The sequence below is a fragment of the Rhinoraja longicauda genome, chromosome 11, assembly GCF_053455715.1.
Source record: "Rhinoraja longicauda isolate Sanriku21f chromosome 11, sRhiLon1.1, whole genome shotgun sequence".
NCBI classification, from domain to species: Eukaryota; Metazoa; Chordata; class Chondrichthyes; order Rajiformes; family Arhynchobatidae; genus Rhinoraja; species Rhinoraja longicauda.
This window is the reverse complement of record NC_135963.1, coordinates 23,189,124-23,202,632: the sequence shown is the minus strand read 5'-3', so window position 1 is coordinate 23,202,632 and position 13,509 is coordinate 23,189,124.

Below are 13,509 nucleotides of genomic sequence, written 5' to 3'. Positions count from 1 at the left end.
AAGTGGGCATTTGAATTTAATGCCTCACTCAGCAGGTTTGCAGGGGCTTCAGGGAAATCATCAGTGAAACAAAGCGGAGGTTAAGTGCATCAGGGTTGTTGAATTGCATGTCTCAATAAAGACTCTGTACTCACTGCCACCTTCTCAGTTACTGCTGCCAAATATTTTGTAAAGAGCTCATGTCAGTGAGGGGGTTTTTGAAATATTTGTGGGCATCTGAACAGACATCAAGTGGATGGGAATTATCATGGATATTTATCGCTCAATTCTATAATCAGCCGTACTCAAAACATGAAATACAAGACAGCAAAGAGGCAGGAGATAGCTCGCAGATAATATTAAGGAAAATGCAAAGTGCTTTTACGTTTATAAAGGAAAATAAGGTAACTAGAGAGAGAATAGGTCCCCCTCAGTGGTCATCTCTGTGTGGAGTTGCAGGTGAAGGGAAGGTCCACAATGAGTATTGCTCCTCTGTTTTTACCATGGAGAAAGACATGAAGACTGGGGAAATTGGGACTGTTAATGGAGATGTTTTGAGGACAGTCAGTATTACAGTCAAGAAGGTGCTGGACTGGACATTGCAATGGCAAAGAAGCTTTCTGCTGCCCTGTGTTTCCATCAGCGGTGGAAAGGTGGGTCGGTGAAATAGAAAATGATTTGAAGGATTTAATTCTAAAACTGTACATTTTTATCGTACAGATGCACAACTTGTACATTTTACGCCTTCGGACAATCTTTCTTGCATGTATACGACTTCAAATTTTAAATACAGTTTTGTGAGGATGAATTAGGTTGAGGGGAGCATGTGTTTTTGAACATGTATAGATTTTGGAGATCATATATCAGTAAGCCCCTCTGTAACAAGCAAAATATTTCTCGCACCAATATATCAGGATTATGTTTTTGAATGAGAAGAAACACTAATTAAAAAATGTCTGCATTTGTATTGACATAATGTTTTAATGTACTGAATAGCTGGTTTAATTAAATAAAGGACAGTGTGGCACTTAATTGAGGACACATCTGATTAGGGGGTTGACATATGAGGAAAGGTTAAGTAGGTTGGGACTTTTCTCATTGCAGTTCAGAAGAATGAGAGGCGATCTTATTGAAACGTATAAGATCGTGAGGGGCCTTGATCGGGTGGATGCGCTAAAGATGTTTCCGATGATCGGGGAGACCAGAACTAGGGGGCATAGTCTTAGAATAAGAGGGGGCTCTTTTAAAACTGAGATGAGGAGAAACTTCTTCACTCAGAGGGTGGTTAGTCTGTGGAATTCGCTGCCTCAGGGAGCTGTGGATGCAGGAACGTTAAATAAATTTAAAACAGAAATAGATTGTTTTTTAATAGACAAGGGAATTAGGGGTTACGGGGAGGGGGCAGGGAAGTGGACATGAGCTATGGTTAGTATAGTAAGACCTGAGTAATCTCCTGGACAAGTTTCGATCGCCTAGCTTGGGGTCGGAGAGGAATTTCCCGGATTTTTTTCCCAAATTGGCCTGGGTTTTTATCCGGTTTTTCGCCTCTCCCAGGAGATCACACGGTTCTTTTGGGTGGGAAGAAGGGCGATAGTGGGAAGGGGGTTGGGGTAGGATCAGCCATGATCGTATTGAATGGCGGAGTGGGCTCGAGGGGCCGGTTGGCCTACTCATGCTCCTATTTTCTTGTGTTCTTGTGTTCTAGTCTTGGTTGCTGGGTGGCACGGTTGTGCAGTGGTAGAGCTATTGCCTTGCAGTGCCAGAGACCCGGGTTCGACTACGGGCGCTTGTCTGTGCGGAGTTTGTACGTTCTCCCCGTGACCTGCATGGGTTTTCTCTGAGATCTTTGGTTTGTAGGTTAAGTGGCTTAGTATAAATGTAAATTGACCCTAGTGTGTGCAGCATAGTGTTAACGTGCGGCGATCACTGGTCAGTGCTACTCGGTGGGCCGACGTGCCTGTTTCCGCACTGTATCTCTAAAACTACAAAACTATATCCAAAGGTATATGGAGGTAGATACAGTGCATTCAGAAAGTATTCATTTTTCCACATTTTTCCACATTGGAACTCTGGAGCTCTGTCAGAGTGACCATCGGGTTCTTGGTCACTTCCCTGACCAAGGCCCTTCTCTCAAGATTGCTCAGTTTGGCCGGACAGCCAGCTCTATGAAGAGTCCTGGTGGTTCCAAAGTTCTTCCATTTAAGAATGACGGAGGCCACTGTGCTCTTTGGGACCTGCAATGCTGCAGAAATTGTTTTATACCCTTCCCCAGATCTGTGTCTCGACACAATCCTGTCTCGGAGGTCTAGGGACAATTCCTTCGACTTCATGGCTTGCTTTTTGCTCTGACTTGCATTGTCAACTGTGGGACCTTATTTAGACAGGTGTGTGCCTTTCCAAATCATGTCCAATCAATTTAATTTACCACTGGTGGACTCCAATCAAGTTGTAGAAACATCTCAAGGATAATCAAAGGAAACAGGATGAACCTAAGCTCAATTTTGAGTGTCATAGTAAAGGGTCTGAATACTCACGTAAATGTGATATTTCAGGGTTTTTTTAATTACTTTGCAAAAATTTCTAAACACTTGTTTTCATTTCTATATTCTGGGGTATTGTGTGTAGATTGATGATAAAAAAAAGAATCTAATCCATTTTAAAATAAGGCTGTAATGTAACAAAATGTGGAAAATTGAAGGGGTCTGAATACTTTCTGAATGCACTGTACATCTCCCATTGCTGATCAAATCTATCAGAGGACACTGTGGGAAGCTAGAGAATTGCAGGAACCTTGGGTTAGATATATGAATCATCATTAGATACAGATCTGATATGGCTGTTTGGCCCCAAGATCGCACAAGCAGTAAGAGAAGCAGTAGTTTCAGCAGAAGGTTCTGCAGGGATGAATGGTAAAGATGATCCAACAGAAATGGTGAAGCTGTGTAAATTCAGCGGAAGAGCTCAGTGTCCACAAGACTCTGACTGTGCCAAATGTAGATAGATGGAGTTCGATGCTTTAAGAAAGGACTTCATTACAATGTGAAGGAAGCACCAAAGCTCTTAAAATGCTCTAATGAAATTACAACAGGCAAGGTCTTCATCAGGTCAGCCGAATACGACATAGTCTATGTGGAACAGAACGTACTGAAAGAGTCAGATCTAAGTTGAAAGTCTTGGAGGCAATCCAGAAAGAAAAAGTCAGAGGAGCTGCCTTTGTGACATCAAAAGTGATGATAGGGAAGAGGAGGTATCTGGTGTCTACAGGGAGTCTGAGTGGGAGTCAGGATGCAAGGTTACAAAGCAGTGGCAGAAAGATGGAAAGCTTCAAAAAACCAACAAAGTAAAGATTGTTGTAACTGATTTCACTGTAACCAGAGATGATCAGCCTTGTGTTATGTGGACAGTTTAGTACATCCAGGCAACACTAAAATAATGGTAATCCAAATAACATAATACTATATCTTTAAAGTAATGAAGACAATTATGTTCAAGCAACAATTGCAGAACAGGATGTGAGACCAGATGTGTATGGGGCCTACCTGAGGAAATGATCCAATGAAATTACTTGTGCCTGGAGAGAATACATCAGAGTTGTCAAGCACAGTTTGTTGTCAGGAGTTCAGTGAATGAAAAGACCAAGACATGGGGTGAATTTAGATTTATTTGAAGCAACTATTGTTCATTATTGCCAATAGTTAACCACCCTTTTAGTGGAGTTATTCAATTCAACCATTTTCCTAGAATGCCTCAAAAATAAAGAGTTGATAGGCATGCTGTAATTATTATTTATGCTCAGTGTTACTCAGTATTTCAACAGAAGCGTTACAAAAAGATAAGATAGGTGAATTCGTAGGCCATGGCAGAGACTGCAGAAAGAAATCTGAAAATGTGTATGAATCTGCGAGCAGGCTCTGCAGAAGTAAGGCAATTAACTGGACAGTTGTGTATCATTTACTAAACAAGAGGTACCTAGAACATAGAATTAAGAACATAGTAAATTACAGAACAGAAACAGGCCAACAAAATCTCTGCTGAACACAATGCCAAGATAAACTATCATCTGTTTGTACATCATTCCTATCCCACCAATCCCTCATATCCATGTGCCAATCTATAAACCCCTTAAGCACTCCTATCGTATCTGACTCCATCACTTGCCCCCATTAGTGTGTTCCATGCACCCACCACCCTCTGTGTAAAAAAATGTGCCCGCCATCTGTATTATACTTTGCCTCTCTCACCTTCATGGACTTTGGATCACAGGGTAAAGGGAGATGTCACCCAGGATGATGTCCCTGTGTAGGGTCTGCTGACCCTGCAGTGAAACAAGTTGTAGTTGATAGTTAACAACCATTCAGGTGCCTATGTCTGATAAACAATCAGCAAAACTGTACAGAAGCGGACATTAACCTTCAATCAGTACAGTTGAAGAAGAGGAAATATCTGAACTGCTGAAGACAATAGGTCTCAGAAGGAAACATCCCAGACCAATTTTGATGTGAAGGGACACTTCTCTCCAGAGAAATGCTGCAAAAATTCCATGTTATACCAATAACAACTGTGTCCTCCATGCAAGCCATTTGCCTGGGGCAAGTCAGTAACTGTCTCATACTGTGGTCCCTTGTGGCTAACCAGGTATGGATATCTAATAAATCTGTTATTCCCACCAATATAATTGGACTTAAAACCTTTTGAAAGAAATCGAAAAGTATTGAAGTTCATCGTGAAACGAAAAAATTGGATAAAAAGTTAAAAGGTAAAATTTTGTAAAGGCCTCCGAGGAAGGAGCAAGGAATAGATGTGAATTGAATCACTCCATTAAAAGAGACACCAAAGACTGAGTGGTCTTTTTCTCCTCACTTTCGATTTGTCTTGTGTTGTATCATTCTATGATTCAAAAGAAAAGGGCAAGTTGACACTGTAAACAACAACAGGCAAGACTTTAAAAGGTACCAATGTCACATTATTAGTAAAAGGAAACTTACAACACAATATTTTATCAAAGAACTTTGTGAAAGCACTTACAGTATTTACAGAAGCTTTAACATGCTTCTTACTGCTTTTGCATCATGCATACCATATAGCCGCCAAGCAGACTACTCAGATCCTGGGTCTGACTTCCAAAATGCTGCTGTAGTTTTGAGCGATGTCACCTTGCCATCCCACCTGAAGCTGATTTAACGACATCGGTAAATTTACTCCACTTTCTCATTTTCCATTGCTTGGTCACAGTAGCTTCAAGATAACCAGGAGCCGTTAGAATGTTGAAAGTAACCCAATTTCTGTTTCTAATACATAAGTCCGCTTAACTATAGCAACTCCTTATAAACCTATAGTAGACAGACTGTAAGATGAATTGGCTTTGATGCATGCAACCATGGGCCTTACAGACTGGTTGTAAGGCTACTGGGAAGGATAGTAAATATATTGGTTGTGAATAAGAATTCATTTTACATGCTGAATATCTACTACAAAGCGAAAACTTTATGCCATCTAACGAACTCATAGAACGCAGTAGATTGTGGATGATGAGGGAATACTTGCATATGCTTATATATCTACTGTCTGTCAGATGTGAACTATTACACATGGGTAAAATTATCATTCATTTACTCAATGAACATATGATTGCTGCAATATTTTATGAACATATCAAAGAATAAAGGTAATATATTTTATAGTTCAGCATCCCATTTGCAGTCCAAAATCTCCTGAAGCTTAAACAGAACTTTATTCTAATATATAGAAACCAATTAAGAGTGAATGAAAAATTCCCTTATAGGTGGTATGGATTACATTGTTAATTGGCTTCTGTACCACCTTATAGAAATAATTTACAAAAGAGATGAGTTGTACATTGTACAATTGAAGGAATTTAATTTTTCCTTCACCTATAAGATAATTGAGTCTGCACTGTAAAGAGTATAAACCCACAATAGTTGGGCAGTGTGATAACATTTTATTTAAATAGTTTTGATTTGCAGGATAATGGTCACAGTGGACAATGTTTATTGTATCTTCCCTATTGTTCCAAATCAGGTACCTTACTTACTAAACAGGCAATTTCAGAGGACAACTACGAGTCAACTACAATGCTGTACATTAGGTATTACATATAGATCAGAACAGGTAAGGGTTGTAATTTTTCCAGAAATGTTTCCCTGTCTGAAGAATGTAAGTGAAACAGTTGCTTTTATTAACAGTAATAAGACAGCAGCTTCAATAGACAATAGACAATAGGTGCAGGAGTAGGCCATTCAGCCCTTCAAGCCAGCACCGCCATTCAATGCGATCATGGCTGATCACTCTCAATCAGTACCCCGTTCCTGCCTTCTCCCCATACCCCCTCACTCCGCTATCCTTAAGAGCTCTATCCAGCTCTCTCTTGAAAGCATCCAACGAACTGGCCTCCACTGCCTTCTGAGGCAGAGAATTCCACACCTTCACCACCCTCTGACTGAAAAAGTTCTTCCTCATCTCCGTTCTAAATGGCCTACCCCTTATTCTTAAACTGTGGCCCCTTGTTCTGGACTCCCCCAACATTGGGAACATGTTATCTGCCTCTAATGTGTCCAATCCCCTAATTATCTTATATGTTTCAATAAGATCCCCCCTCATCCTTCTAAATTCCTATGTATACAAGCCCAATCTCTCAAACCTTTCAACATACGACAGTCCCGCCATTCCGGGAATTAACCTAGTGAACCTACGCTGCACGCCCTCCATAGCAAGAATATCCTTCCTCAAATTTGGAGACCAAAACTGCACACAGTACTCCAGGTGCGGTCTCACCAGGGCCCGGTACAACTGTAGAAGGACCTCTTTGCTCCTATACTCAACTCCTCTTGTTACGAAGGCCAACATTCCATTGGCTTCCTTCACTGCCTGCTGTACCTGCATGCTTCCTTTCATTGACTGATGCACTAGGACTCCCAGATCTCGTTGAACTCCCCCTCCTCCTAACTTGACACCATTCAGATAATAATCTGCCTTTCTATTCTTACTTCCAAAGTTAATAACCTCACACTTATCTACATTAAACTGCATCTGCCATGTATCCGCCCACTCACACAACCTGTCCAAGTCACCCTGCAGCCTTATTGCATCTTCCTCACAATTCACACTACCCCCCAACTTAGTATCATCATGGGCACTGTAGCTGAACTTTGCTCTGTCTCTAATCATAATATATTTATGAGATCAGGTGCCTGAAATGGAGAGCGTTCCAATTCTCTGCAGCAACATTCCTCTTCTTACTGTAATACATTCAAGAGGTTGTTGTCCTGCATGTATTTGTCCATATTACTAAGTGCTCCTGTACTCCATCTTGTCATTGTTCCTGATCCCACCCACCACAATGGTGTCATATGTAAACTTGCAGGCAGAGTTGGGACTGAATTTGGCCACACGATTGTATATGTACATGGGGTTTGATCTGCATTTTCTTCTCCTGTTCTTATATTCTATATTTCTTTTTCAAAGAATTTCTCAATTTTCTCTTGATTTAAAGAGAATATCCATCTTTGACATTCCAGAAAAGAAAAACAGATTTTCTCAATTTTGAAGATCTACCCATATTATTCATTGTTTGGGTTTTCAATGTTTTTCTTTGTTAGTTTTCATGTTATTTACAACATTCACAGCATTTTGCCAGGATTGGTTTGGTAGAGCACATAAAGGGGAAAGATATTTTATTGGGAAAAAAATTCTCTATGATCATACTTCAAGAAACAAACGCTGAGTCAAAATTGAACCAAAACTTTTATTTTGTCTCAGTACCAATTTTTAAACATAAAAAATCCCATAATATTGTATTGCCATTGTCCATTGGTTTTTTAGAGTTCCTTACGATGTCATAAAAAGTTATTATGATTGAATCTTGTGACACTTGCAGCATGTTCTATGTAACTAACAGTATGTGATTACCTAGGGAACAAGACAGCCTGTGGCAGTTCTTTCTTTATATTTTATTGTGTTTTCTTTACAAATTGATGTCAATTGCCTGTAACTTCCACATGATTTTCTGGTCATCAACTCTAAACGGTGGAAACCCAGGAGAGACAGTATAAATGGCCATTTGTGCCATTTCTTTAAGGTTTCTGACTCTTGTATATTAGAAGATCAGGGAACCCCTGCGGAAATTCTAACTCAAATTTATCCCAAAGCAGCTCCGGAAACGTAGGAAGATTAACTATACCTGCAAACCATGTTTTGTATCAATGCATATGCATGTAGTTGGAGGATGTCTATGTTATCTCATTTACAGTGTTTAAATAAGATTTTGAACCATACTTAACTGAAACAAGTTAAATGATTCCCAATGAAATTAATTCCCACCGAACAAAGGTTAACTCATTGAACAAACTTCCCAAAAACTGATAAAATAAATGTTGATTCCCTTCCATAATCTGCAAAAGGACAAAATAAATGCTCATTATTCTTGGACAGTGTTGTAGTTATTTGTCCATTTGTCCATGACAACACACAGTTTTTTGACAAGTTTACAGGTTGCAAGTTCAGCCAAAGCTCATAATGTATATGAGAAAATCTTTTTCTTGTGTCTTCCATAAGGCATAATCTCTTTAATGCAGGGAGTCAGGAAAGACAACATTACCCGCACTGACCATACAAGGTGAGAAAGATACATTTGCAGGAAGAAGTTTCCACTGGCCTGTAAAGTTTCTAATTTAACCACAATTAAATATTGCTCCAACCTACATAAACCAAAAAGATTCTGTCCAACTATTCCAAAAGAAGCTTCATAGACAAACTGTCACAAATTGTGATGGGAATTAATAATAAAATTGGCTAAAGAGCTTTTCTACATGAGTAGGAATTAACTTAAAAACATAAGAAATAAGATCAGAATAGGCCATTCTGCCCACAAGTCTGTTCCACCATTCAGACTTTGCAGATATGTGGTGTAACAAAGTGAAGACAGATTTAGGTGTACTGATGTTGTAATATGCAGAATATTCCAAAATTCTTTTATCCAATTATGTACTTTTTGAAGTGGAATGACTCTCATCAGGTGGAAATATGTGTTAAATTTTCCCCTGTATCTCCCAAAAAGAACAATGAAATAATGATCAGGTATTTGGCTTTTTATAAATGCTTACTGGAAGATACATACTTTTGTAGGGCTCCCTTTCTTATCACACCAAAGGATCCTCCACGTTCATCTGAGAAACATAAACAGCTCCAATTTAACATCTCACTTAAAAGATACCATTTCCTGCAGCATTTGTTCAGTACAACATTAGCATAAATGTGCTCACATCACTGCTTAAATGTGTTCTCATGAACATCTACCATTGCCATACACTCCACCATATTCTCCTTACCATCCTGGTAAAGTAACAATAGAGAATGGGAAGAACCACAAAATTTTCACTGCCTTACAGTTTACAAGACAGAATAAACCATTTGATGCATCATATGGGTATCCACTATTTACTAAAGTAAACTGAAAACTCATCTAACATCTCTGTGCTTCAAATAATTACCACTTTTTTCAATTTTCCAAAGCTACAAAGGTCTCTGTCTGAATTGTTATGTGGCAAAGCTCCAACAATTCCTTGTTTAAAGCAATTCCCCAAGAGTAATCTATCATCTATCATATATGATCTATCATCACTGGCATTCTTCATTCTGACTAAACAAAGGAATCGAAGGACTTCGTCAAAGGAAAGTGCCACTTCTTATTGATAGGCTGTCAAAGCTTACAATTAGGAGCAAAAAAAAATCTTTTTTTTATTGTGTTTCCACTTCAAAAGTGCAAGAGATCAAAACACAGGATTGCCTTGTGACAATTATGATTGACAATCATAGAAAAAGGATGTTCTCTGTACTCATGCATAGCCTTCTGGGTGTAAACAGACGTGAGAAGCTTCAGCTTTCCTCTCCTCAAATACCAGGCAAGGTGAGGACCTGTATCCCAGCCAGATCCCTGAGGTCTGGGGCCTAAAAAGTGGATCTCAGCGTAATAATTTATTTAGGTTACTATTACCCTAAGCTATGACTGAACATGTGCGAGTAGATTGTTTGAATTATGTGTAACATGCTGAGTTAAGTCAATGATGTACCTGCTTACACGATAAAGTTAAACCATATGTGGAGTCATGTAAACAGGTCCAAATTACATTTTGTTTTCAGCTGTATTATATGTCATGAATTGTTGGCAATGAAATCGGCAAACAGTTACCCATTTGTACTGTCCTGAACCAGATGCATCAAAATGAATCCCAATGAGACCAGCCAGAAAGTGCAGCGTTAAAATAATTCAGCACATTACATATCCCTCAGCAGTTCAGCAGTTAGCTGCAGAAATTCTGTTTTATAAAACCAAGTGACTAAGTTATGCTTGCGTTTAAAAGAAACTGTGTTGGTTGCACAGCTGTGCCCTGCACATCAGCCAAACTTAACAGAGAAAATATCTCGAGCAAGATAATTGCCTGACCACCGGAAAATAGTTTAGCTACATTATGAGGGATTACTCCCCTTTATTATTTTTCCTTGGTTGTATTGAAGTAGGCAGGTGTGAAAGTGGAAACTATTGTAACTATTTCTCAGCTGGGTATCTGAAAACTAATAGAGTGTTGTTAAACCATTCATTTGGGCATTTGATTTTATATTGACATGTCGGAAAATAATTGTTGTGAGCATTAATTTCATAATTGGTTGTTTTTAAATGCACTTTAAATTCAATTGAGGCATTTCAAGATTTACATGCTTATTTAGACAATTTATCTTGCTACACTCTGCAACCCTCACAGTGTGCTCCCATCTTAACTTTGTTAGAGTCTGATGGAGGAATCCGCATTCCAGTCGTACCTGAATACCTTGCACAGGAATTTCTACTTGGCATATAAAAGGGCAGAGGATGGATGTACGGAAATTCCTTACATTAGTCATTTCTGTGCTCATGAGAAGATGCAACATGGAGTCACTGAGAGTACATTGGATTGAGGTTCTGTAAAATGTAATATCAGCCAGCAGATGGGATGTCTTCATGGGATATCCGGTTGGTTGTACAACTGGAATCCAGAAGACAAATACATGTTAAATAGAGGCCAATCGAGTTAACCATCGCTTCTTTTTGAGGAAAGCAGGCACAACACTTGCCCAGAATTTCAGACCTCACCGGAGGCTCTGTGTTTGATGACCATGGAATTTTTTTGGAAGTGGAGGGACCCTGCATTATTGCAGTGCAGGGGATCCTCCCTGACACAGATTAGGAAAGCGGTAACACAGCAGGTTCATCTCTAGATTCGTATCAGCAAAGACACCCAAGGCCGGCAGGGTTTGTTCTCTGAATGCCATGGATGTTCACTGTCCCACAACTGGCAGAATGCCACAAGATGGTCAAGCTGTCAGCTTCCATGCAACACCAACAATCTGCAAGAAGGGGTGGGAAGTCAGTCAAAGACATTTAAGTAAGGATCAAAGATAGACGCAAAATGCTGGAGTATCTCAGCGGGACAGGCAGCATCTCAGGAGAGAAGGAATGGGTGACGTTTCGGGTCGAGACCCTTCTTGAGACTCTAATGGGTGATGTTTCGGGTCGAGACCCTTCTTTAGTAAGGTCCTGGTTTTAAAATAGAACACTTCTTGAGTAGAGGATGTTTCTAACTTTTACCATTACTCATCCTGGCCTGGAAACACAGTATAGGGCGTAATGTTCCTTCTACACCATAGGCTAAACACTCAATATAATAAGTATTTCCAATGCATCACTTTGTCATTTTTATTCCATTCAAGAATTGAATTAAATGCAACTGAAAGTGTAATCATAATGTGCTGTTCTGTAAGGGTTAATGAATGCATATTAAAAGTTAAATTGAAAATGACAAAAATTATTTCATTTGGAGCTCTTACATCTGCCATGAAGAAATAATAACGTCTCATTAGCCTTTCTGGATTCAATCCAGGATCCGAAAGCTGCAAAAACATAATCTGCCCCACCCACCTATATAAATTCTAGCAACTTCCTCAGAAAAGCTCATCTTAAATTACAGATGAAGAACGAGATAGTCAGCATAAATCTTTCATCATTAAAATTCTTTTCTACATGAATCCTGATCGACAGTATCTTTCCTAATCATAAACAATATTGGAAATTGATTCTGGTTGCAAAACATTTCAACTTTGGTTAAAGTTTTACTTCAGATTTCACTTCTGCCAGTCTTCACCTGCTTAATTTTGACTCCCTCAACCGAACAGTGATTATACATTTCATCATAGTTTCAAATATACAAGGAGAACTTTAATTATAAATAGCATATGAGGGTTATGTTTGAGGGATAATTAAAACTGGTAAAATCATAAATGTGTCAAGTAGATAAAATCTTGGCCTCCAGCCCGAGCTCAGGTTTGCTTGCATCACGCCTTCCATATGGGCAGATCGTTTTATATAGTATTTTGACAAATGAAAATAGAGCACAGAACAGAACATAGAACACAGATCACCAACAAGAAAGCAGTCCTGATCAACCATCCACTTCATTGGAGACCCTTGGACTATCTTTAATCGGACTTTATCTTGTACCAAACGTTATTCCCTTTATCCTGTATCTGTACACAGTGGACGGCTTAATTCTAATCATGTCTAGTCTTTCCACTGATGGGATAGTACACAACGAAACACTGTACCTTGGCACACATGACAGTAAACTAAACTAAACTAAACTAAACTAAAACTAAAATTAAACTACAGGAACAGGCCCATCGGCCCACAATGTCCTTGCTGAACATGATGCAAAGTTAAACTAATCTCTTCTGCCTGCATGTGATCCATATCTCTCCATTCCCTGCTTATCCATGTGTCTATACAAAAGCCTCAAATGTCATTATCATATCTGCCTCCACCACCAACCACCCCTGGTAGACTGTTCTGGACACCCACCACTCTCTGTGTAAAAAATACTTGCCCTGCACATCTCATTTATACTTTGGCCCACTCAACACAAAGCTATGCCCTCCAGCCTTTGACATTTCCTCCCAAGAATAATGGTTCTGACTGTCTATCCTATCTATGATTCTCATAATCTTATATTCTTCTATTAGATCTCCCTTCAACCTCCGCCATTACAGAGAAATACCCTCTGAACAGGCCACATTCTGGTAAGCTACTTCTGCATCCTCTCCAAAGCCTCCATATCCTTCCTGGGGTGAACTGAACTGCACACAGTACTCAAATTGCCAACTAACCAAATTCTTATAAAGCGGCATCGTGACTTCTCGACTCTTATACTAAATGTAGACCAATTAAAGTAAATATACCATACATATTCTTTACCACTCGATCTACATATCTTGCCACTTTCAAGGAACTATGCACTTTAACCCCAAGATTCTTCTATACATTAATGCTGTTGAGGCTCTTGTCATTAACTGTTTATTTTCTCCTTACATTTGACCTCCTAAAGTACAACACGTCATACTTGCTCAGATTTAACTTCATATGCCATTTCTCTGACCATTTCTGCAGCTGATCTATATCCCACTCTGTACTCTGACAGCCCTCCTCAC